This window comes from Orcinus orca, chromosome 6 (assembly GCF_937001465.1).
Source record: "Orcinus orca chromosome 6, mOrcOrc1.1, whole genome shotgun sequence".
Classification (NCBI taxonomy): domain Eukaryota; kingdom Metazoa; phylum Chordata; class Mammalia; order Artiodactyla; family Delphinidae; genus Orcinus; species Orcinus orca.
Window position 1 is genome coordinate 16,820,175 of NC_064564.1, and position 25,754 is coordinate 16,845,928.

A 25,754-nucleotide genomic window follows, 5' to 3' on the forward strand; every position below is an offset into this window, starting at 1 on the left:
CCAGACACTGAGGAGGGTGGGAGAACCCATGGCGGTATTAAGGAGTGCCCCAGTGTGGGATGTTAAAACCCAAGCATGTGGAGGACAGAGTCCAAGCTGGAAGAAGGGGGTGTGGCACAGAGTATCAGATCCTGAAAAGGGTGAGGAAGGTGACTGTGTGTGAGTGAGGTGCTGGAGTTCAAGGGGGTGAGGATGTCATCCTTAGAGGGAAAGGGTACCTCTGGCAGTGGGAATCAGTTACATAAAAAGGGGGTGATCAGTAAGTAGCCATATTACAGATAATGTAAACCAGATTTCTCCCTGTTGGAGAAAAGAGTTACAAATAAAGAAAGGGAGGAAACTAGAATGAATCTTTTGATGCCAGACTGGAACTGGAGGTATTGGTGTGAACTCATTCTTTTCACCAGTACCTTTCAATATAGAAATAAATATATATGTACAGATGCAAATATACAAATGTATCCTTGTGTATATCCCTAGCTCTGTCCACTGAGAAAGCACGGGAGTTGCAATGCTCCAACTGTAACAAGCACACCTACCACCCTAATCTTGGTTTCTAAATCATTCTCTGCTAAAAAGAATTGGTGCTGCTAGGACAAATGGCTCAGAGTACAAAATGTGCCTAGAATATTCTTATACTATTCTTACAAGAAGTAAGGAAATGCTTAAAGGTTGATGGGAACATTTCAAAAGGACATAAATGCAGATATACCTGGTAGCATCTCTGCCACCAGGAAACTCACATTTCAGATAAGGAGCTAAGATTCAGAAACATAAAACAGTGGCAGGCACTCATGATCATATATAAACACGTGAAATGACTCTGAATGCTATTTGAGCTCACAGAACAAGGCTGGACCTGTCAGGGAAGGACTGGAGATGGAGGTGGGGCTGCACTAAACCCTGAGGATGAGAAGGATTGACTGCAGTGGGAGAGAATATTCTAGGTGTGTGCATGCCCACCTCCTGAGAGCAGGTATAAAGATATAAATGAGCTTGCTGAAGAGAGGGGCAGAGGTAATGCTAAGAAGGACGCTGGGCAGGAGACAATGGCCTGGCCACAATGAAGAGGGGCCTCACTCAGAGTTGCCACTAGGTTTCACTGGGTATTTCAGTGACATCAAGAGCTGACTGCTCAGCCTCCCATTATGTAAATCTCTGCGGAAAGAGCTTACCTCCAAGAATGAGCCTGTCATCAAAGCAGAGCCCACCTGGAGAAGGAAACGAAGGTGGGAGCCAGGTTCAGGAGCGTTGGGTTGACTACTGCTCGTAGGAGAGAGGAAAGAAGGTGCACACTTATTTGCATTTCTGGCCACATTCTGTGGCTCAGCCCTGACTGTCCCATTACTCAAGCTACTTCCTAAATCACAGTCCCACAAGGGGAAGCTTCACCTGTCCTGGCCATTGTCCAGGGCATTCACACAGCCCACCCTGCCCCTGTCATGGGAGTGTCATGACATCTCTCCCTGCCAAGTCCGCCACACCTCTGCACCTTCCTCCTCCCCTCCCTTTGGGCCCTTCCATGTTGCTTCAGCCATGCCAGAGCACTGATCTCACTGGGAGGCTGCACCCACTCCCATGCCACAAAAATGACCGTCCCACCCACCACTGCCTTGTCGTGGGAGGAGCTATTGAAGATGGCACCTAACCTAAGGGAAGCTAAACAGCCGGTATTCTCACTCCCGGGATACAGGTGGAGAAACTGAGTCACGGAAACTCCTGGCCAAGGCCTTCTCAACTCCTCCGCGACTCAGCGAGGTCAAAATTCCACAAAGCCCAACGCACAAAGGCCAGTCACCCAGCCCTGGCTTTATCATGGACACGGGGCCTGGCTGGTGCCAGAGGTTTGGCCCAGGGCTCAGCAGTGACAGCTCTGGGATCCCCCGCCTCTCAGACCTATGACGTTGAATCCTGAACCCAGCACAGACTTGCAAATCAAGGAATTCTGGCTGAAGATAATCTGGATGTTTCTATATCCCTTTGAGAGAGAGAAAGTCACCAGCTGTGTGTGTCTGTCCATTCTAATGCAGTCAGTACCCGTAAACTCCCTCTGTCGTGCTCGGTAAGGATCCCCCACGAAGCCTAAGCAAGTTGAGACCATAGTCCTAAGGGGTGTGCATCTCAGAAGCAGACGGTGGCTCAGGCCAGGCGCCTATCCTTTTGACTCTTAAGACATCTATTCTGTTGAACTCTATTTGGCTCCTAGCTGTGTTTGTAAAATGTCCAGCAAAGTCTCACAAGTTCACTTTCTTCTCCTTCCAGGAGGGAAAAGGACTAAGTTTATTAAGCAGAGCCATGCTGGGAACTGCTCTAGTTTCACATACATTATAAATCTTCACAACAGTGAGCTACTGTCTCACCTACAGATGAGGACTTGAAGGCCCAGAAGGGAAGGGCTACCTCCGCGGGTCACTCCGCAGGCACTGGACGGGCCGGGACCTTTCCGGCTCGCCTCGCACTCCTCCAGCCCTCGACCCCAGCAGGCCCGTGCCCCCATCATCGCATTCGCTTGGCCTGGAGCACCCACATCTCCACTGGCCAGATCGCCCCCGTCTTTCAAGGCTCACGCCTCCTCCGCCCTGACCCTCGCAAACCCCGAGATCAGACCCCCTTCAAGGGGCCTCTGCCCTTTGAGAGGGGGACCCCTCTCCCGGGGTCCTCATGGTGACCTTGTACTCCAGTTCCACAGCCCACAAACCCGCACCACGCCCACGGGAAGTCCCGCTGTGGGTCACTGAGAAACCCCACCTCTCCACCCCGCCAACTAGCGCCAGGGACACGACCCCGACGTCCCTCGCCTCCCACGCGGGGCAGCAGCCAAGGGAGGGAAGGGCGGCGGCTGTGAGAACAGCCGGCCCGGGAAGAAGCCACATGCCCAGAGACGTGGTGTGACCGGAAACCTCCTGGCGCGGCGACGCAAGGCGCCAAAGCTCTGCGGGCGGCTGCAAACCCGCCCCCGGCCTGGCGCCCCCGCGGGCCCTTCCCTCTCCCGCGCCCCCTCCTCCTGCAGCTCAGGCTCTGCCTCTTCCCCTACTGGACCAGAGAGGATTCACCAGGGACACTGTCCTCAGCGGGACGCGGCGACCCGGCCCTGACCAGGCCGCAGCAAGGCGCCCCCCATCCCCCATACTCCCCTCCCCACCCAGGCCCTCCGCCCTCTTCCCACCCCGCCCCTCCCCTCCCACCCCGTCACTCTCTCCCTCCTCTCCTCCCCACCCCACCCTCTCCCCTCTTCCTTCCGCCCCTCTCCCCCTCCTCTCCATCCTGTCCCTGTCCCCCTTTTCCCCCCCACCCCGCCCAGCCCCGCGACCAGTCCACTCCCTTTCCGCCCCGCCCTCTCCGCGGCCCCGGCATCCCGCGCACCCGCGGCGCAGTCTCCCGGGCTCCGCGCGTCATCGCTCGTCCCACCTCCCGCCCAGCCAATCAGTCCTCTCCTCCGCACCAGGCCTGCCCTACCCGGGGAAACCTGTGGCCGCAGATGCAGAATCGAGTACGTCGTGTGCAATAACCTGGCGAGAGGGCAATTCCAAGTGCAGAAGAAACAGGAAGACGGCTGGGGGAAAGGGGGAGTCCAGACATCAATCATTTAGCCGCAATCCGCGAGCTGAAGTTAGCCCAGTGTGTTTAGCAGTCTGTCACTTACAAAATGCTTTCCTACAAATGTTCTCTCTCAGTCCTCAAAACAACCCGGTGAGGCGGATGTTATCTCCTTCTCACAGCGGAGGAATGGACAGGGTGGCGAGACCAAGTAACTGCTCCAAGGTCCCAGGCTGGGCGGCGGAGCTCGGCTCGGTCAGACGCGGATCCAGGCCGGACTCCACGTCTTCCTGCTCCGAAACTGAGGGCCAGTGGAGGCACAGGTGATTCTCTCGCTCTGCCCCGTTTGAGATACACTTGCCTGGACGACTCTTCTAAGAGTTTCGATGGTACAGGCGTGGAAAAACAGGGGACGATAGCAGGGATGAGAGGAGGAACTTAGGGCGGGACGTTTAGGTAGAGGAAGCCGAGAGAAAAGGGTAAACCCGAAGGGTTGCTTTGGTATTTCTCCCGTTACTAGCCTGGCTAGTGTAAGGGGAGGGGCGGGGCGGGGTTGCATTTTAAAGAGAAAGTCTTGGGAGCTCTTATGGAGAGACAGAAACCCTGGGCAAGCAAGCTTTACTCGCCAGTGCCCCCGAGTTAGCACAGCGCACGGCGCTCCTAGCATCCCAGCGCCGGGAGATCTTGCAGCGCCGCCCAAATCGCCGCGCTCAAACAGCGCCGCCAGGGCACACCCAAAACAAAAGGCCTGGGATCAAGGCCGAGTGAGGATGAGTCGGCTTCTTCGGAAGCCTCCTGCACCTGCTAGCCCTGCCTTACAGTTTGCTGCAGCTTCTTCCTCCGCGTATCTGCGGAGCTCACGTCCTCTACTCCAAGGCCCCCTTCCCAGCGAGGCCTCCCGACCCCTTTCACTGTCTACTTTTTCTCCCTCGCATTTATCAGGGTGTAAGCAGTGCTTCTCCATCCGGAATGTGCCGATGCATCCACCTGGGAAACTTGTTACAACACAGATGCACATTCAGTTGATCCAAGGTGGGTTCCCACGTTTCTAACCCGTTCCCACCTTGTGCCTCTGGATCTGTGGGCGACCCTTTACATAGGAAGGACCTAAAACACTAGACCGTAGTTTTCATATTTATCTCGCTTTACGTTCTTTCACCCTGCACTAGAATGTAAGTTCCAGGAGGGTAAAGATTTGGTTTATTTTGCTGCCTGCTCTACCTCAGCGCCTGGAACCTGACACACAGTGGGCGAACATGGTTATTTATTGAAGGAAGGAAGGAAGGAGTGAATGAAATATAAGCCAAAAGAGAAAGCAAAGATGATAAATCCAATGTCATACGAAGTGGAATTCAAGGTGAAAACTGTAAACGGAACAAAGGAAATGGGGAAAAAATACATTTTTTTGTATTTATTTTAAAAATGGGAGGAAATAACAGTCACAGACCCTTAGGTCTTGAGTAGTATGATATACTTATTTGAAGTAAAAACCATCCAAAGAACAAGGAAAATCGCAAATATCACGTTGAGTTTAGAAACTTTAACTCCTGTCTTGGTCACATCTCATAGGAAAATGGTGACATAGAAGAACTGAAAAAAACATTAACTTGATATCAGAGCTCTGTATTTACTTTTTTATTGTGGCAAAATATACATAACATTAAATTTAGCATTTTAGCCATTTTTATATGTATGGTTCGATGACATTAAGTATGTTCACATTGCTATGCAACCATCACGACGATCCAGCCACAGAAATTTTTCATCTTCTCCAACTGCAACTCTGTACCCACTAAACTGTAACTCCCATTTCCCCCTTCCCCCCAGCCCCAGGCAACCCATAACCTAATTTCTGCCTCTGAATTTGATTACTCTACCTACCTCACTTAAGTGGAATCTACAATATTTGTCCTTCTGTGTCTGGCTTATTTCACTTAGCATAATGTTCTCAAGGCTCATCCATGTTGTAGCACATGTCAGAATGTCCTTCCTAGTTAAAATTGAATAATATTCCATTTTATGTATATATCACATTTTGTTTATCTATTCATTTGTGGATGGACACTTGGGTTGTTTCCACCTTTTGGCTACTATGATAATGATGTTATGAACATGGATGTACAAATATCTGTTCAAGTCCCTGCTTTCAGTTCCTCTAGGTATATACCCAGAAGTGGAATTGCTGAGTCATATGGACCATTCCTTGTTTAATTTTTTGAGGAACCACCATACTGTTTCCCACAGCAGCTGTATCATTTCCCACATGCAATACACAAGGATTCCAATTTGTCTATATCCTTGTCTAAACTCGTTATTTTCTTTCTTTCTTTCTTTCTTTCTTTCTTTCTTTTTATAATAGCCATACTTTTGGGTGTGAAGTGGTGTCTCATTGTGGTTTTGATTTGCATTTTCCTAATGATTAGTGATGATGAGCATTTTTTCACATGCTTATTGGCCCTTTGTGTATCTTCTGTGGAGAAATGTCTATTCAAGTCCTTTGCCCATTTTTTTCATCTTTATTGCAGTATAATTGCTTTACAATGGTGTGTTAGTTTCTGCTTTATAACAAAGTGAATCAGTTATACATATACGTATGTTCCCATATCTCTTCCCTCTTGCGTCTCCCTCTCTCCCACCCTCCCTATCCCACCCCTCTAGGTGGTCACAAAGCACCGAGCTGATCTCCCTGTGCTATATGGCTGCTTCCCACTAGCTACCTATTTTACGTTTGGTAGTGTATATATGTCCATGCCACTCTCTCACTTTGTCACAGCTTACCCTTCCCCCTCCCCATATCCTCAAGTCCATTCTCTAGTAGGTCTGGGTCTCTATTCCTGTCTTACCTCTAGGTTCTTCATGACATTTTTTTTTCTTAGATTCCATATATATGTGTTAGCATACAGTATTTGTCTTTCTCTTTCTGACTTACTTCACTGTGTATGACAGACTCTAGGTCCATCCACCTCACTACAAATAACTCAATTTCGTTTCTTTTTATGGCTGAGTAATATTCCATTGTATATATGTGCCACATCTTCTTTATCCGTTCATCTGATGATGGACACTTAGGTTGTTTCCATCTCCTGGCTATTGTAAATAGAGCTGCGAGGAACATTTTGGTACGTGACTATTTCTGACTTATGGTTTTCTCAGGGTATATGCCCAGTAGTGGCATTGCTGGGTCATATGGTAGTTCTATTTGTAGTTTTTAAAGGAACCTCCATGCTGTTCTCCACGGTGGCTGTATCTATTTACATTCCCACCAGCAGTGCAAGAGTGTTCCCTTTTCTCCACACCCTCTCCAGCATTTATTGTTTCTAGATTTTTTGATGATGGTTTGCCCATTTTTGAATTGTATTGTTTGTTTTTTTGTTGTTGAGTTGTAGGAGTCTGTTACATGTTCTAGATATTAATTCCTTATCAGATACATGATTTGCAAATATTTTCTCCCATTTTGTAGGTTGCCTTTTCATTTTGTTGATACTGTCCTTTGAGGCACAAAAGTGTGTAATGTTGATGAGGTCTGATTTATCTAATTTTCCTTCTGTTATCTGTGCTTTTGGTGTCATACCCAAGAAATCATTGGCAAATCCCATGTCATGAAGCTTTTTCCCTATGTTTTCTTCTCAAGAGTTTTATAGTTCATTATTTTTAGGCTCTAATCTAAAATTTTTTTGTACCTACATTTTTATTGAAGTATAGTTGATTTACACTGTTTCAGGTGTATAGCAAAGTGATTCAGTTATAGATACATATATATTTATTCTTTTTCAGATTCTTTTCCATTATAAGTTATTACAACATATTGAATACTGTTCCCTGTCCTGTACAGTAGGTCCTTGTTGTTTATCTATTTTATATTTAGTAATGTGTGTCTGTTAATCCCAAATTCCAAATTTATCCCTCCCCCCTTCCCCTTTGGTACCATAAGTTTGTTTTCTATGTCGAGTTTAATAGTTTTAAGAGCTTTCTATTTACTTTTACAGAGAATATATATTCTTTTTAAAAAGCTTTATGCATTTCAAAAGTAGAAATTGTACAGGTCACAATATCTAACAGCAATGCAATAAAAACTAGTTAATACACTAGTAATTGTATATTTGAAAGTTGCTCAGAGACTAGATCTTAAAAGTTCTCATCACAAGAAAAGATTTGTAACTATGTGAGGTGAAGAATGTTAGCTAAAGGTACTGCAGTAATCATTTCACAATATATACATATATCAAATCACGTTATACACCTAAAACTAGTACGATGTTATATGTCAATTATATCTCAATTAAAAAAATGAAAACAAACAAACAAAAAAAAAGAAAACAAAAAGCCTTGGAAGCTCATGCAAGTAATCGAGACTTGATTCTCTATGAGAGTTGCCTTACCTGCCTCTGTGTTTCCTGTGGAGGTCAACATATGCCCTCACACAGCTGATGTCAATTAATGCAGGTCAAATAAACAAGTTTCTCCTAAACACACACAAACACACATACACAAATAACCTTCCCGCCCACCCCCATCCCACCATCAAAACACACAAACAACAAAAAAAACTAGTCGGGCTTCCCTGGTGGCGCAGTGGTTGAGAGTCCGCCTGCCGATGCAGGGGACACGGGTTTGTGCCCCGGTCCGGGAAGATCCCACATGCCGCGGAGCGGCTGGGCCCGTGAGCCATGGCCGCTGACCCTGTGCGTCCAGAGCCTGTGCTCCACAACGGTGAGAGGTCCGCGAACCGCAAAGAAAAAAACAAACAAAAACAACTAGTCATTAGTCAGGAAAGGTTAACCATTTGGAAATCTTAAGAGCCCTCTCTTTAACTCTTGGGTCAAAGAGAAACTCAAGCTGCAATGATAGATTCTTTAGAAAATAACACTGAGAACATTTACATTTGAAAAAGAAACTTAAGGGAATCAAAAGGAAGAAATTAAGGACAAGAAGGCAAAAATTAATATTTCAAAAATTAAAAAGCAGTGAACCAATGAAAAAATAATGTTTTTTTTTTTTCTAATTAAGAAAAATGCCTATAGGAGATGGCCAGGAACAGGGACAAATGCAGGTAATGCCCAGGAGAAGACAGAAAAGGGGCCATAGTCATATTCACCTCTTTCCCACCGCCTGTGTGGCCTGAGGCCACCCCCTCGGAGTTCAAGTCTGACAGTCCTTTCACACCCTAGGTCTGTGCACATGGACCTGTTACTCAACCTCTCTCTGAACTTCAGTGTGTTCACCTGAATAGTAGAGATATATTACAGGACTAAATGCAGGGCTTGGCACGTGGGGATGCATATTATTATTATTATTATTTTGTGAACGATGATATTGTTCATGAGAATATTCATATTTTGTTTCACCCTATGGGAGGTCCTAAAGAGGAGAACGTGAGTGGTATCAACCTTAAAAAAAAAAATTGACAAATTAGAAAAAGCAAAATGAAGTTCATTCAGGAAGAACGGGGGAATTGCCATGAAGGACAAGGAAGCTATGGTGACCCACGGGCAAGTCAAAAAAGACAAAGGGAAGGTCAGCTTTCATTAAGGTTACAGGAGGAAACTGGGGAGGGTTGTTTTAAGCAAAAGTTTATCGGAGGAGAACGAGAGTTCAAGGCTGTGGCAGTTTCTCACCGGCTGCCAGTGGTGGCTGGAGCGCTGTTGCTGGAGCAGGGAGGGCTCTTCCTTCTTATTCTTAAAAACAGGAGATAAAATCCCCGGGTGGAAAATGCCCTCCCTTGTCAGAATAATTCTCATGTTTTGTTCTCCCTGCTGGTGACCTAGGCTGAGTGTGTGAGAGCTCCCCTTTCAGAGCTGCCCGATTCCATTTTAAAGGAGGTCTCCTTTATTTATATTCATGGTGGAAAAGCGAGTGCCAAGTGGCGGGGCGAGGGGAGGAGGGCTGTTCACCTGGGACAAAGGGAAGACAGGCATCCAGGGGGGCCGCGGGTCATCCCGGTCCAGGAGGCCCGTGCTGGTCAAGGCACGGCAAGGCTTCCCTTCCTCCATCGCCCCGCAGGCGAACGAGGGTGAAAATGAACATCTCGCCACCGTCCATACCTGGAGGGGCCTGGACTAGTTGTCCCTGAGGCTTTTCCTAGTTCTGTTGGCCTATGGTCAGGGAACTCTTAGGCTGAGCAGCATAGAAGAAAAGCCAGCTGGAGGGAAGCAGGGCAGTTTTCCAGCTCAGATGCTGAGCACGATGGCGGTGTTGGTAGCAGGATGTGTATGGAGCCGGGACCCGGGTATGGACCTCAAGATGTTTTTAGCTTCTTGCTTGCTTGTGCTGAGAGAGGTAGGAGCCGGCCAGTTGGGAGCAGACTCGGTTCCCCGCACCCCCAGGAGGCCTGTGAAGGGAGAACGTGATGGGTGGTGGGCAGTCCCAAAGGACATGATGCAAGGAACAGTGGCCAGCCACCTCCAGTGTCATGGCCCTAGAGGCACTGACAGCAGACAGCCTCTAGGTACTGAGCTCAGCTCATTCATTAGGCAACCTCTCCCACTGGCTCTTATCTCTTGCGGGCAGGTGAGGAAACGGGGACAAATGCCAGATTCCTGATCAGATTAAAGGCTGGACAGAGATGCGTCCATCAGAACCAGATGAACAGAAGTCAACAGATGCAATGTCTATCCATCATGTAGGTTGCCCACAAAATCAAGATGGCCAGGAAGCAGCTGGTATTTACACCTGGGGCTCTCCCCTTGCCCTCACTTGGGCAGAGGCAGAGAAAGAACGTTGCCCAGCAGCACTTTGGGGAGTTCCCCCTCACACACACATTCCATGATAATCCGCTTCAGTTGTTATGATTTGGGCAAGTTGCCTCCAAGGATAACTCCTGTGGAAAGATGGCCATGGATTTAGGGGGGAGACCTTTTTTCCGAGATTACCTTTGTAAATCTGGATGTGGTCAGGGTGGGTGGAGGGTAATCTTAGCCACCCACAGGAGAGATCCTTCTAGACAATGAAGCAACACTGAGGACGGCAGAGCCATGCCCTTGTTCTTCAGATTACACAAGTAGGTCAAGTCCCTTTCTTCCCCTGAAGCCAGAGGTTGTCTGAAACTTTCAACTGGAGTATGCATAACACACCTGTGTGGATTGAAGTGTGTCTCCCAGAAAGACGTGTCCAAGTCCCAACCTCTGGTACCTGTGAGTGTGACCTTATTTGGAGTTAGGGTCTTTGCAGATGTGATCAGGCTAAGATGAGGCCCCATTAGATTAGGCTGAGGACGAAGACACACACAGGAGGTAACACCGTGTAGTGATGGAGGTAGAGATTGGAGTGATGCATCCACAAGCCAAGGAATGCCAGGAGCCCCCAGAAGCTCGGAGAGAGGCGTGGAAATTCCCTCAGATTCTCTCTCAGAAACTCCAGAAGAAGCCAACCCCACTGACACCTGAATTTTGACCTTCTAGTTTCCAGAACCCTGGGAGAATAAATTTCTGTTGTTTCGAGCCATCCGGTTGGTGGTGCTCTGTTACAGCAGCCCTAGGAACCTAATACAACCCCTCGCTGATGGTGTTGGCCATGGAATCACCTACCCCTTCCTTCCGAGAAACACATGCAGGAGACTTTTAGGAAGCGCTCTCGGTGGTACCCCTATTTGACCTAAAGATGCAGTTTGAGGAGTTGTTTGCATCCGATCCCTGGCTTTTTGGCTCTCCTGCTCAACTCTCCCCCCAGCACCTATGCTGAAAGACATCTTAGTGTAGGCCCTCACCATATCTTGCCTAACTTGCAAAAAATCGTCTGCCGTCTTTTTCTCTCTTGGTTCATATTCCATACTGCCACTTTCCCCCAAAACCAACCGATTCCATCTTTCCTCTTGTTAAAACTCTCCATTGGTTACCCAGGCCCTACAGAAAGCTCTATCACATGTGATCGGAGAATCTGAAGAATCTCATGTCAGCTTATCTCTGTCCTGTCTATTCTCATTCCCTTGCCATGTGCCCCATCCCTTTGTTTTTTTAATGAAATGACCTGCATGTATTTGTTTGTTTGTTTGTTTGTTTTTTGTCTGTTTGTTTGTTTTTTGGCCACACCATTCCTTATGTGAGATCTTAGTTCCCTGACCAGGGATCGAACCCATACCCCCTGCATTGGAAACACAGAATCTTAACCACTGGACCGCCAGGGAAGTCCCTGTGCCCCATACTTTGATGACACTAAGCATGCACTAAGGGACTCTCTCCAGGGTTGTCACTCAGCAAATAGTATCTCTGGGAGAGGGGGGAGGTGGGTGGGGCAGACAGCATAAGGAGCCGGTCTGAGAAGGCAGCACAGGCAGCGGGCTGTTGGGAAAAGAGCCCCATCCTCAAGTCAGGAGACCTGAGCCCCAGCCCTGATTTTGTCACGCATTCGACGCACACCACAAGCATGGCACCCACAAGGTCTGTCCACCTGCAGACCAGATGTTTTCCAACTTCCCTTCCTGCTGCCCCACTCTGATTTTTCACATCTGCAGACTGAACACCAGGCCAGGTGCACGATGAGTTAGGAACAGAGCAAATGGCCACTGGGAGTTGGTTCCCTAGCAGCCGCCACCTCCCCTGTTTTGCCAACCCCTCCACGCTTCTGCCCGTGCTGATTTGGTAACCGCTGTGTGATGCACAGGAGGAAGCGGAGGAGGAGGGAAGTTATGGGGAAATGGTGCTGGATGCTGAGCAATGAAACCACATGTGTGAAGCGGAAGCTGTGATGCCCAAGCCAGAACCACCGCCGGCCAGAGCCCCCAGGGTCTGGAGAATGACCCTTCGCTGACACGGAGGGGAGTCCCCCAAGGCCACGAACTGAGTGATACTGTGTACACAGCTGACACCTTGTCTCAAGGTGAGTCAGCTCTGCAGTGTGGTTCATATTCTAGAACTTTCACCCTGTGGATTAAGCCAAACCTACACTTGACTTGAGACTGCATCCTGGCTGGGTCCCAGCCTTTCCCCCTCTCCATCCCCCTTCCCTCTCTCCCTTAGGTTTTTTTCTGGACAGCACTCTCTTAATAAATCACTTTCCCAAAAATATCTCTCTCAGGTCCTGCTTCTGGGGACTTGATCTAAAACAGTGTGCTTTTAATGAATAAAAGTAAAATACCATTGATGGGTAAAACATGAATGGGGGCAAAACATATACGGGAATGTGGGAAGGAAACTCCAGATTCATTTTAAAAAGGGAAAAAGAAAAGGCTACGTGAGTCTGTTTGTAGGGGAAGGAAGCAGAGCTTCCTGTTTGTCCCTGGAGGGCAGTAAACTGAGTAGTTTCCCTGGTATTGAAATCCTATTTCGCCTGATTCATTTCCTACATCACAGGGCGGCTGACAGCTTTCAGAATAAGGATCGGTCCCATGTTCTTGAAAAGCAGCAGTGTTGACTCATGCAAGAAAGCATATCCTCTTTTGAAGGTACAGTAAAGGGGCCAGAAACTCCTTTTAATGAAACTCCAATAGCAAATGCGCTCCTTTTCCTTTTAGAGAACAGACGGATCTGTGGAATCCAATTCAAAAAGTTCATAGAGGCCCAAACTGGCCAAACTCACACAGCCCACAGTGGCCACTCAAGTTCCAACTGAGCTCATGCCTCATAAAAAGTTTTCCTGGACCCATGCACTGCTCTCAGGCAGATCAGCCAGATCTTCTAGCACGGTGGCCAAGGGCACAAGGTCTGGAACCAGAATGCATGTGTTTGATTCCTGGCTCTGCCCCTTAGTGGCCCGACCTTAGCATCCCCATCGGTCAAATTCAGGGCTCATGTGTTATTAAATGCATTAATACAGGAGATGAACGGAAAACGGTGAGGTTCCGTATGTGTTAACTTGTTATTATCATAATAAGCCATGGCTCATTCATTTGAGGGCACCTGGGTCTCCACCACTAAGTAGCTCTGCATATCCGAGCAAAACACTTCAGCGCTTCGAGCTCTTAAACACTAGGTTCTATGGGATGCCCCCTGAAGTCCTTTCTGGACCTAAAATGGAGCTCAGCCTGGTTGCCTTTCCAGGTCCTGAACTGTGTTTGCAAACCAGGACATTGCTCTCGCTGATTCATGTGAGATTCGTGATGGATGACTTTGTGCGTCAACTTGATTGGGCCACAGGGTGCCCGTAGTTGGTTAAACGTGACTCTGAGTGTGTCTGTGATGATCTGATAAACAACACCGCTGGGATCCTTACAAGAGGATCTGAGAGCCAGGAGGAGGGGTACCACACAGACCCAGCAGGCCTTGAAGCTGGAGTGTGCCTCCCAGGCTCCGCCCTCTCCAGGCCAGCTGGGATGTGTCCCCTGACATCCAGGGAGACCTGGATGACCCAGCTTCCCTGGACCATACAATAAACAAGTGGCTGGGGCACTTCTAAGTGTTGTCAGCTGTGTCCTGGCTCAAGTTTTGTCAACAAAACGGATGGATTTATAACTAAGGTTAAAAACTGCTGAGATCTAATTAAACAATTCTGTCCATTTCCCGAGAAAAATGAGAGACACTTCAGCAGTATTTACGGTGGCAATTGGAGGGCCACATACGGGTCATGCCCAGAGGGTGGACTCTTGAGAAGAGCTGTCCATAAAATGATCATCTTTTTAAGGTGAATGTATTCACAAAGTTACAGTAACTGCCATTCATTGGGCCCTGCTCCATGGTCTTTATGTGTATCAGCTCAGCTAGGCCTCCCAGTAAACCTACCAGGCACATATTATTATCCCCCTTCCTTGTTTTTCCATTGCAGTAAAGTAGACATAACAAATTTTACCATTTTAACCATTTTTAAATGTACATTTTAAAGTGTACACATAACCATTTTTGAGTGTACCCATGTGGCATGACGTTCACATTCTATACACATTCTGTTCCCATTAAACAACAAATTCCCTTTTCTGCTGCCCGCAGCCCCTGGCAACCACCATCTACTTTCTGTCTCCATGAGTTTGACTACTCTAGGCCCTCATATCAGTGGAATCATACGGTATTTGTCCTTTCGTGGCTGGTTTATCCCACTTAACATAATATCTACAAGGTTCATCCATGTTGTACCCCATGTCAGAATTTCCTTTCTTTTCAAGGCTGAACGATATTTTGTTATATGTATATATCACATTTTAAAATTCATTCATCTTTTGATGAATGCTTGGGTTGCTTCTGCCTTTCGGCTATAGGGAATAATGCCGCTGTGAACATGAATGTACAAATATCTCTTTGAGTCCCTTCTTGCAGTTCTTTAGGACATATAACCAGAAGTGGAATCGATTGATATTATTCCCTTTTAAAGAAGAATAAATCGGGTGCAGAAAGATTACTTATCTTGCCTACGTCTACGCAGCTAAGTGTCAGAACAAGGATTCTCCCCAAGCAGGCTGACTCCGGTATCCAAGCTCTTGGCCGCCACACTGCACTGCCTCTCACCCGTGACTCTTATATTCTGATACAACCACACCTAGAAGGTTACAAAGCCTGGCTATACTGACCAGAGGAAGGATGGGCATGGGCCTCCCATGCCCCCCATATTCCCTGACTCCACACCCCTCCTACCATAGGCTTCCAGAACCCCAGACTGACATGACAAAATCTCCTCCAGAGGTTGGACATTCCAGGTTCTTCTCTGCCCGTATCTGAGTGTAAGTTAAACTACTTGCTTTGACTGGTTCTTGTATGAGCGCTTACCGGGCAGTCCCTCAAACAGGACAGACGTGTGTTGGTGACAGTGGTCCATCTCTTTGGCTGTTGGCTAAGTTTTGGAACATCTGAGGGTCCAAACCCGGGCCCCCTTCTCTTCTTAAGCCACGGTCTCTAGGGAGGGCACCTCATCCAGAGCAACAGCTGTACGTACCATCTGCCATAGATGACTCCCAGATTTACATCTCCAGACCTGTATTTTCAACCACTTGTTGACTTCTCCACTGGATGTCCAATGGGCATTTCAAGTTCCAAACAGTCCGAAAAGAACTTCTCCACCCCAATGTTCATAGTATCATTGTGTACAGTTGCCAAGATATGGAAGCAACGTAAGTGTCCATCAGATGAACGGATAAATAAGATGTGAGATATATATATATATATACACACACACACACAATGGAATACTACTCAGCCATAAAAATGAATGAAATAATGCCATTTGCAACACGATGGATGGACTTAGAGGGTATCACGCTAAGTGAAATAAGTCAGACAGAGAAAGACAAACACTCTATGACATCACTTATATGTGGAACCTAAAAACTACAACAAATTAGTGAATATAACAAAAAAGAAACAGACTCACAGAGGTAGAGAACAAACCGGGGGGAGAGGGAAGGGGGGAGGGGTAAGATAGGGGTAGGGGAGTAAGAGGTACAAACTATTATGTATAAAATAAGCTACAAGGATATATTGTACAACACGGGGAGTATAGCCAATATTTTGTAATAATTATAAATGGAGTATAACCTTTAAATATTGTGAATCACTATATTGTACACCTGTAACTTACATAATATACATGTATATAATATACAACACATATTATATAATATATATAATGTACAACATCAACGATACTTATAAATACTCACAAACAAGTACTTATACATAAACTAAATAAATATTAAGAAAAAAAGAACTTCCCTTCCCACAGCCGCCTTATTTGCTCTTTGCCCAGACTTCTCCCTCAGTAAGCGGGACCACCATGCACTCTGGCTCAAGCTGGAAACCTAGAAGTTATCTTTGATGCCTCCTTCCACTCCACACGCATGTTAAACCCATCAGTATGTCTTGCTGGCTCTGTCTCCAAAGTGCATCCCAAATGACTCCATTCTCCATCTCTATCCCTATCTCCTTCCAGGACGACTACAATAAGCTCCTAACTCATCTTCCTGCTTCCCTTCTTTCCCCTGAGTGATGCATTCTTCCCACAGCAGCTAGGGTGATGGCCTTCAGACTTAAATCGGTTCCTTCCCTCCCCAGCTAGAACCTGCCATTGGGTCCCATGGCTCTTACAATAGACGTCACTCCCTGGGGCAGAGCAGACCTTCTCCCTTGTCCTCAATCAAGCCATAGTAGGCTAACTAACCACCACCCAAAGATACAAGATCCTAAGCCCTGGAACTTGTCAACGTTACCTACTAAAGGGTCTTGGCAGATGTAGTTAAGAATTTTGAGATGAGGCGCTTGTCTTGGATTACCCAGTGGGCCCTAGAGGCTACCACGAGTGTCCTGATAAGAGAGAATCGGGGGAGATTAGGTAGGTGCGCACATGGGGGAGAGGGCCTGTGAATGCCTGGAACTTCCAGAAACTGGAAGAGGCAAGGAGGGCTCCTCTCCTGCAGCTAATGGAGGGTGCACTGCCCTGCCAGCAATGTGACTTCAGACTCCAGAACTGGGAGACGATATGTTTCTGTGGTTTTAAGCCTTTAAATGTGTGGGGAGTTGTTACATCAGCCACAGGAAACTAATGTGCAAGCCAAACTCATGGTGCCTCTGAGCCTTTGCACTGCATGTGCTGACCCTCTCCATCTGACCTGTGTGTGGCCAGCTCTTTCCCATCTTCAGGTCTCAGCACAGTTTAGGTCTTAGTTCCTCCGAGAGACCTTCTCCAACTCCTACAGCCTTTCCTGATAGGCCCTCATCACTTGTTATTACGTCACCCTATTTATTTTCTTCGTAGCACTAAATGTTATTTATTTAGCTTATACGGCAGTTATAACAAGACACATATATAATAAAAGATTAAATACAATAAATTTATGTATCTTATTTATTTCTTCCTGCTCTAATTCATACGAGCAAGGACTTTGTCTTATTCAAATGCTTAAATGCAAGGGCCCAGAGCACTGCTGTGTTAGTTTCCTAGGGCTACCACAACAAAATACCACAGACTGGGGGACTTAAACCGTGGATATATATTTTCTCACAGTTCTGGAGGCTGGAAGCCCAAGATCAAGGTGTTGGCAGGGTTGGTTTCTTCTGAGGCCTGTTTTCTTTCCTTGTAGATACCATCTTCCCCTGAGTCCTCACACGGTCTTCCCTTTGTGTGTGTCTGTGCTCCGGTCCCTTCTTCTTATAAGGACACCAGTGATGTTGGATTAGGGCCCATCCACATGACTTCATTTTACCTTAATTATTTCTTTAAAGGGCCTATCTTCAAATACAGTCCATTTCTGAGGTACTGGAGGCTTCAACATATGGATTTTAAGAGGACAAAATTCAGCCCATAACGTAGAGTAGGCATGCAACAAATGCGCTGTTGCGTGAATGATAAAACTATAAGAATGGCAATGAAAAACAAATGAAGGAGATAAACTGGAAAATTGAAAAGAAAAACTCAAATGGACAGTAAACACATAAAAATATGTCTGATCTCACTAGAATCAAAGAAACACAAATTAAGACAACAAGGAGATACTATCATTTGCCTATCAAGACAGCCAAGGTTAAAAAGAATGGACAATAGCAAAATGGCTAAGATTAAGAAGAATAGACAATGGCCACCTGTAGGCGTGTGGACACAGGGAACTTGCCCTTTGATGTCTTGCTCGTGAGGGTGTACTTGGAACACAGCTTCTGCAAAGCAGCTTAGCATGACGTACTTTGCAAAGTACAGTGTTCTGAAGGGTGAGCAGACTTCCTTAAAGAAGTGATCTGAAAGGTAGGTCTTAGTCAAATGAAGGGGGAGAAGGGAGCAAATGAGGCAGAGATAACAGTTTGTGTGAAGGCCTAGAAGTCAGGAAACACGGTGCCTTCAAGGACGTGGAAGAGTAGGGAGGGGAGGTGCCCGATTACACTGTCCCTCATAGACCAAGATCAACACCAATGTCATCTTTCTCCCCAAATCACACCTCTACCAACATCTACGTTCACATCTAGTGCATCACTCTGCTTTCTTTTCCTGTTGCACTTATTGTTATGTAAAATGGCCTTTTTAATACAATTTATTTAAACATCTGTTTGTTTATTTTATTTATTATTTTTTTTTGCGGTACGCGGGCCTCTCACTGTTGTGGCCTCTCCCGCTGCGGAGCAAGGCTCCGGACACGCAGGCCCAGCGGTCACGGCTCACGGGCCCAGCCGCTCCACAGCATGTGGGATCTTCCCGGACCGGGGCACGAACCCGTGTCCACTGCATCGGCAGGCGGACTCCCAACCACTGCGCCACCAGGGAAGCCCTGTTTGTTTATTTTTTAAATTTATTTACTTTTTGAATTTTGTTTTATTTTTTTTTATACAGCAGGTTCTTATTAGTCATCAATTTTATACACAGCAGTGTATACATGTCAATCACAATCTCCCAGTTCATCCCACCTCCCCCCCCACTGCCGCTTTCCCCTCTTGGTGTCCATATGTTTGTTCTCTACATCTGTGTCTCTATTTCTGCCCTGCAAACCGGTTCATCTGTACCATTTTTCTAGGTTCCACATATATGCGTTAACATACGATATTTGTTTTTCTCTTTCTGACTTACTTCACTCTGTCTGACAGTCTCTAGGTCCATATCACATCTCAAAAAATGACCCATTTTCGTTCCTTTCTATGGCTAATATTCCATTGTATATATGTGCCACATCTTCTTTATCCATTCGTCTGTCAATGGGCATTTAGGTTGCTTCCATGACCTGGCTATTGTAAATAGTGCTGCAATGAACATTGGGGTGCATGTGTCTTTTTGAATTACGGTTTTCTCTGGATATATGCCCAGTAGTGGGATTGCTGGGTCATATGGTAGTTCTATTTTTAGTTTTCTAAGGAACCTCCATACTGTTCTCCATAGTGGCTGTATCAATTTACATTCCCACCAACAGTGCAAGAGGGTTCCCTTTTCTCCATACCCTCTCCAGCATTTGTTGTTTGTAGATTTTCTGATGATGCCCATCCTAACTGGTGTGAGGTGATACCTCATTGTAGTTTTGATTTGCATTTCTCTAATAATTAGTGATGTTGAGCATTCTTTCATGTGTTTGTTGGCCATCTGTATGTCTTCTTTGGAGAAATGTCTATTTAGGTCTTCTGCTCATTTTTTAATTAATTAATTAAGTTTTTTGCAGTACACGGGCCTCTCACTGTTGTGGCCTCTCCCGTTGCGGAGCACAGGCTCCGGACGCGCAGGCTCAGCGGCCATGGCTCACAGGCCCAGCCGCTCCGCGGCATGTGAGATCTTCCCAGACCGGGGCACAAACCCGTGTCCCCTGCATCGGCAGGTGGACTCTCAACCACTGCGCCACCAGGGAAGCCCACGACATGTTGGATTTGAAGTACTAGGAGATCTCCGCATGGAGAAGTCCCAGGAGGCAGTACATATAAAGATATTATATACATAAAGTCAAACTGGAAGCCAAAACCTATAGTTGGGATGAGATCACCCAGGTATGGGTGTGAAGACTACCCAGGACTGGGACTTCCCTGGTGTCCAGTGGGTAACACTCCGGGCTCCCAATGCAGGGGGCCCGGGTTCGATCCCTGGTCGGGGAAATAGATCTCGCGTGCATGCCGCAACTAAGAGTCCGAATGCCATGACTAAAAGATTTCGTATGCTGCAACGAAGATCCCGTGTGCTGCAACTAAGACCCAGCGCAGCCTAAATAAATAAATAAATATTAAAAAAAAGAAAAAGACTACCCAAGACCTGTCCACCCATCCCCAACCTCTAGGGTCCTCAAGCAAGAAAGCCAGGCAGGGTCAGGGGGCTGCCAGAACCTGGGGGGTGTTACAGGTTGCATGATGGAGAAACACCATGGAAGTTGAGCACTGTCCCCACACAAGGCTGATTCTGAGAGAAGGGTTTCACAAAGATTTTGTGAACTACAAACTTTATCATACAGCATCTTCCTTAATGGCCCTTCCCCAATCCTGGCTCCTCCCTTCTCCCCACTGTATCCACTTACATGTAAATGGGAACAGGGGAGGGGGGCTGCCTTAGAAGAAGAGGCAATTTTTCTTTTTGTCATATTTGTTGAACAGCCTTTTCCAGGTTTCTCATTTATCTGCTGACTTTGTTTATGGTATTTTTTAATACACAAGTTTACATGTTTACGATGATCAACTTTAAGTCATCAAATATTTTCCTTAGGATTTTTGAGGTTAAGTCTGGGGCTCCAGAAGTTCAACACAGCCTTTTTCCTTTGTTTCTTATGAGTCAGTTCTGAAGATTATAAAAAAACTAAGAGCTCACAAAGACAAGATCGGCAATATCTAAGGAAAGGGCTCTTCGACACAAGCCAGGCTATGGTTTGCTGCTTCGTTGATTTTTTAAAATTCAGTATTGTATTTATTCTGGAGATAACTGTTGAGTATGCAGGTATTGATAGGACACTGTGTCCTTTTTTAATACTTCTCAGGGGCGAAAGGTCTTTCAGGCATCAGTAATCAGAATTACACGATGGGCTTGTTTTAATTTCTTAGACTGTGCGTGATGTATTGGATTATGTTTCCCCCTTTACACTGGGTGCTAGGATGCTCAGATCCAATTTTTTTTTCACACTTCCTTTAATAAAAAGTATATCTTCACAAAGCATGTGTTTGGGGAATTAATATTTGCTCTGACTTTAAATTTTTCTCCTTTCTTTTCTTTATCTTCCTTCCAATTTATCTTTTAATTTTTTAAAATTAATTAACTAATTTATTTATTTTTGGCTGCATTGGGTCTTTATTGCTGTGCGTGGGCTTTCTCTAGTTGTGTGGAGCAGGGTCTACTTTTCGTTGTGGTGCGCGGGCATTTCACTGCGGTGGCTTCTCTTGTTGAGGAGCACAGGTTCTAGGCGCACGGGCTTCAGTAGCTGTGACACATGGGCTCAGTAGTTGTGGCTCACGGGCTTAGTTGCTCTGCAGCATGTGGGATCTTCCCGGACCAGGGCTCGAACCTGTGTCCCCTGCATTGGCAGGCGGATTCTTAACCATTGCGCCACCAGGGAAGTCCCATCTTTTAATCTTATACTCATCTTTGATAATGGCATATCGAATCCTTTTTGAAAGGGGGTGGGAAAGAAAAGAATGAAGAAGAGAAAGAAATGGAAAAGAGAGGGAGAGACAGTTCTCCCAAAATATGTACTTAGCAATCGTACTAAGCTCTCTGACGCTTAATTATTTACATTACCAAAGTACATTTAACTTCACCATGGGATTCCTTCATGTAGAGTTCTCTGAAAATATTTACATTTTCATTCGCTTTATTAAACAACAATTCCCGATAGGCACAGTATCTCTTCAACATGTCTGCTGTGTAAAGTGAAGTTTTTTTTGGCCATGCAGCATGCAGGATACTTAGTTCCTCAAACAGAGATCAAATCCCTGCCCCCTGCAGTGGGAGCACAGAGACTTAACCACTGGACCACCAGGGAAGTCCCATGTATAAAGTGAATTTTATCTGTATTTCAAAATAGAGAAAACCGTCCATTTCCAGCAATATCTATAATGTGAAGAACTCAGCCATGGGCTGAACTTGGCTGTTATCTAGCCCAGTACCTTTTGGTTGTTTCCCTTTGTTTATTCTAGATGGCCTTGTCATTAAGTGTTTGACACGTGTCAGCCCCTGTTCTTTTACATGTATATTTCTTTTAATCCTCACTATAAAGAGACTGAGACCCAGAGAACTTACATGATCACTCACGAAACCCAAGTCAATGGCAAAAAGACAAGAATTCCTGTCTCCACTGCCTGGGCTTTGGCTACCACGTGACACTGAATCCTTCCTTCTCAAATAATTCCGATTGTATTCTCTGTGCTAATTAGCAAAAATAGGCAGTTTATACCTATGCAGTCTCTCTCTCTCTCTCTGTCACACACACACACATACAAGTGATTGTTAACTATGTTGTATATATCTAACTTAACGTAAATCATTTCCAGATAAAAATTGAAAATTTAAGTCATGATCACCTTACACCCATGTAGGACGGCTACTGTCAAACAACAACAATAAAAACAGTTTTCACTTGGCAGTGAAAGCGCGGAGTCCTAACCACCGGACTGCCAGGGAATTCCCCGAGATGGGTGTTTTTCAAGGGGATCAGATTGGCCTTTTAATCGCCAAGGCCAGTGTGAAGTTATGGAACCTGCCCAAGATGGTGAGGAATGTGTGGCCCAGTGGAGAAAGGAGAGGCAACAGTGAAAAGAATCATTTTACTCCCAACACAGTCCCGGGAACCCATGATGAGAAGGTCGAGAGGTGGGAGCCAGCTTGCAGGACGCATGTCAAGGTCAGTGAGTGTGGGCTGCAGTGAGCACGTAGGAGGGGAGCATTGCATCACGGTAGCAAGGTAGGACCTGCGAGGTCATGGTCAGGACTTCTAAATTTTATCCAGAAGGAAATAAGAAGTCACTGCTGGGAGAAGGTGGGGCAGTGAGCAGAGCAATGACTCTTTGGAGCCTTGGACTAAGGTGGTAGTGGTGGAAGTTAGATTTGGGATGTATTTTGAACGCAGAGGCTAAGATTTGCTGATGGGTTGAATATGGGGGTGTTACAGAGACATGGGCGGAGAGGGAGGACGAGGTGACCTAAGCCACTGAATGGACCACGTTGCCATTTCATCAGATGGAAGAAAATGCAGGAGAAATGAGTGGTCTGTGTCTGTGTGTGGAGCGGAAATGTATTTTGGACACAATAAATTTGAGATGCCTAATAGCTGTCCAAGTGGAAGTGGGAAGCAGACGGATGTATGAACCTGGAGTCCAGGGGCCAGATCGCAGCTACAGACATAACTTGGGAGTCTTCAGTAACTAGATGCCATGAGATGCTGGGTGCTCATGTCCAGGGATCACTCTAGGGTGCGCTGGAATTAAGAGGCAAGAGAGGAGGGGCGTCCAGCGAGGAAGCCTGAGAAGCTGCTCCCGGGATGGAGGAGGGGAAAACACAAGAAGGCAAGATCCTGGAAGCCAAGAGATGGAAGTGTGTGATCCACGGCACCAAGTGCTGATCGGACGTTACAGGGGACAAGGACTGAGCAGGAGCTATTGAATCTGGCACCATGGAGGTCATAGGTGACCTTGACAAGGGATGTTTTGCTGGGGTGATGGAGAAGCCTGACCGAGGGAGTTTAAGAGCAAAAGAGAGGAAGTGAAAAACTGTTCCACTTTTCCAAGGATGTGTGCTGTAAAGGAAGGCTGAAAGGAGATGTGAAGTTCTCCCCGCCTTTAAATAAGAGATATTTGAGCATCACAGAGAAAGCTCTCTGACGCTTAGTGATGCATTGTGGTGAATATTATAGCAGCATCTTCCAACTTAGTAATTCTCTCCTTAATTCTAGTTTATCATTCATCCCGTGTCTTTTTTCAGTGACTGTGTAATTCACTCTCAAAGTGTTTTTTTCTCATATCCATTTGATTTTGTTTCATTTCTGCATATTTTATTTTAGAATTTTTAATGGCTGTTATTCCTTCATTTATCTCCTTGGGGATCCTAAACATAAGTAATTCAAGGTAAACTCATAAATACTTACATGGCCCTGTGTGCCAGGCATTGTTCTAAGCATTTTAAGTATATATAAAATCTCATGTAATTACAACAACCCTCTAAGGAAGATATCGTTATCACCCTATTGTACAGGTGAGGGGACCCAGGCACAGGAAGAGAAGTTAAGTAAATCGACCGAAGTCCACAGATAACATGTATCCAACCCAAGCTGTCTGGCTCCAGTCTGGCTTGTAATCATTACGCTATGCTGCCGCTTTAAAAACAAACAAACAAACAAAACCCTGCCGTTTACAGAGATTTGTACACCCACGTTCATAGCAGTATTATCCAAGGGCCAAAAGGTGGAAGCAACCCAAGCATCCGTCAACAAACAATGGAATACTATTCAGTCTTGAAAAGGAAGGAAATTGACACATGCTACGCCATGGATAAACCTAGAAAACATTATGCTAAGTGAAATATGACAAATATTACCAAATTAATAGAGATGGAAAGTAGAATAGTGGTTGGTAGGGGGAGGGACAGGGAGGTGAGAATGGGAAGTTAGTGTTTGATGGGTACGGAGTTTCAGTTTGGGAAGATGGGAAAGTTCTGGAGATGGATGGTGGTGATGGTTGCCCAGCAATGTGAATGCATTTAATGCCACTGAAATGTGCACTTAAAATTAATGTGCACTTAAAATTAATGAAATGTGCACTTAAAATTAATGTATATTTAACCGCAGTTTTTAAAACACTGTCTTTCATTTGCATTCCCTCTGGAACCCATCATCTGAGGGCTGCCTGTGTTGGCCCCATGATTTTAGCGTTAGGTATCTTGGCGTTTTGCACGGTCTGGAGGCTCCCGCAAGGCCGGAGGTCTTTACTGGGCACGCAGCACAGGGGCCTCCGCGCCTGCGTATTTTGCGGAGTCTCCTCCACTGTGACCTTGGCGGTGCCCGCTCGGCTCCGTCTGCTGCAGCTCGGCTGTGAGGCTGGCTCCTCCTCCCACGGCCTCAGCTTCCTACCAGCCGGGGCTGATGATGCAGTGTCCGCAGGGGCCGTCCTCTGCGTTCTCTGCCCCGCAGACACCAGCTTTCCAGAGCTGGCTGACCTTGGCCCTGCATGCACCCCCTGTGAGGGTTGCGACTCCCCATCTCCAGCTCCACTGCCTGCTTTTGAACTAGAGCCCAGAAGGCCCCGCAGTTTCCACCTCTGCATGGGTCTCTGTATGTTATCCTGTTTTGAGAGTGGATATAGCTTTCCTTTCTTTAAAAAAAAAAAAAAATATATATATATATATCTATTTGATTTGCTTAGAACAGGTTGGAAAGAGCTCCTTATAATATCACTTAAGCCAATAAATATTGCTTGTAAAGTGATTTTTAAAGGCGTGTTTGCAACTCCATTCAACACTTGCAATTACCCCAGTATAACTTTTAAATCCGTGTTAACTTTCTTTGCCTGTTCCCATCATTTTGGGGATAAGCAATCAGAACTACCATTGACTGAGGGTGTTTCCAGTTTTCCAATCAGGATTTGTTCTTAACATGAGGATAATATGAATAGTATGAGGATGTGTGAATTTGGGGGATGGGTGATGGAACTGTTGGGTATCTTGGTTATGATGGGAGTTATACAACTCTGTGCATTTGTCAAAACTCGAAGAACTGTATACTAAAAAGTTTTACTTTATGTAAATGAAGCCTATTTTTTTTTAATAGAGAAAAACAAGTTATCCGGTAAGTACAGCTTTCTCTGAATTACAATTTTGACCTAGTTGTGAAATACAACATCTCTTTGAGTGCCCCCCCAAATAATCCACTTAGTCTCTGGAACAAGCAGGGCAGACTTCACTGGAGATTTTGTTTGGGAAAAAGAGATTTACATTCCAAAGTC

At 46.0% G+C, this 25,754-nt stretch overlaps 1 protein-coding gene and 1 long non-coding RNA gene across 2 annotated transcripts in view; one reads left to right on the plus strand and one right to left on the minus strand.

Moving 5' to 3' along the window:
- The window catches only part of DPYSL2 (dihydropyrimidinase like 2), a 164,612-nt gene extending 161,023 nt beyond the window's left edge, over positions 1-3,589 (minus strand). The window contains exon 1 of the mRNA XM_049711753.1: positions 3,457-3,589. The gene's annotated coding sequence lies outside the window, so the exon portion shown is untranslated. The remainder of the gene's footprint in view (positions 1-3,456) is intronic.
- Positions 3,590-3,720: 131 nt separating this feature from the next.
- Positions 3,721-15,757, plus strand: LOC117201641 (uncharacterized). The gene is made up of 4 exons (XR_007478220.1): positions 3,721-3,860; positions 4,480-4,573; positions 10,045-12,348; positions 12,822-15,757. It is a non-coding gene; the product is annotated as an uncharacterized LOC117201641 (long non-coding RNA).
- The last annotated feature ends 9,997 nt before the right edge of the window (positions 15,758-25,754 follow it).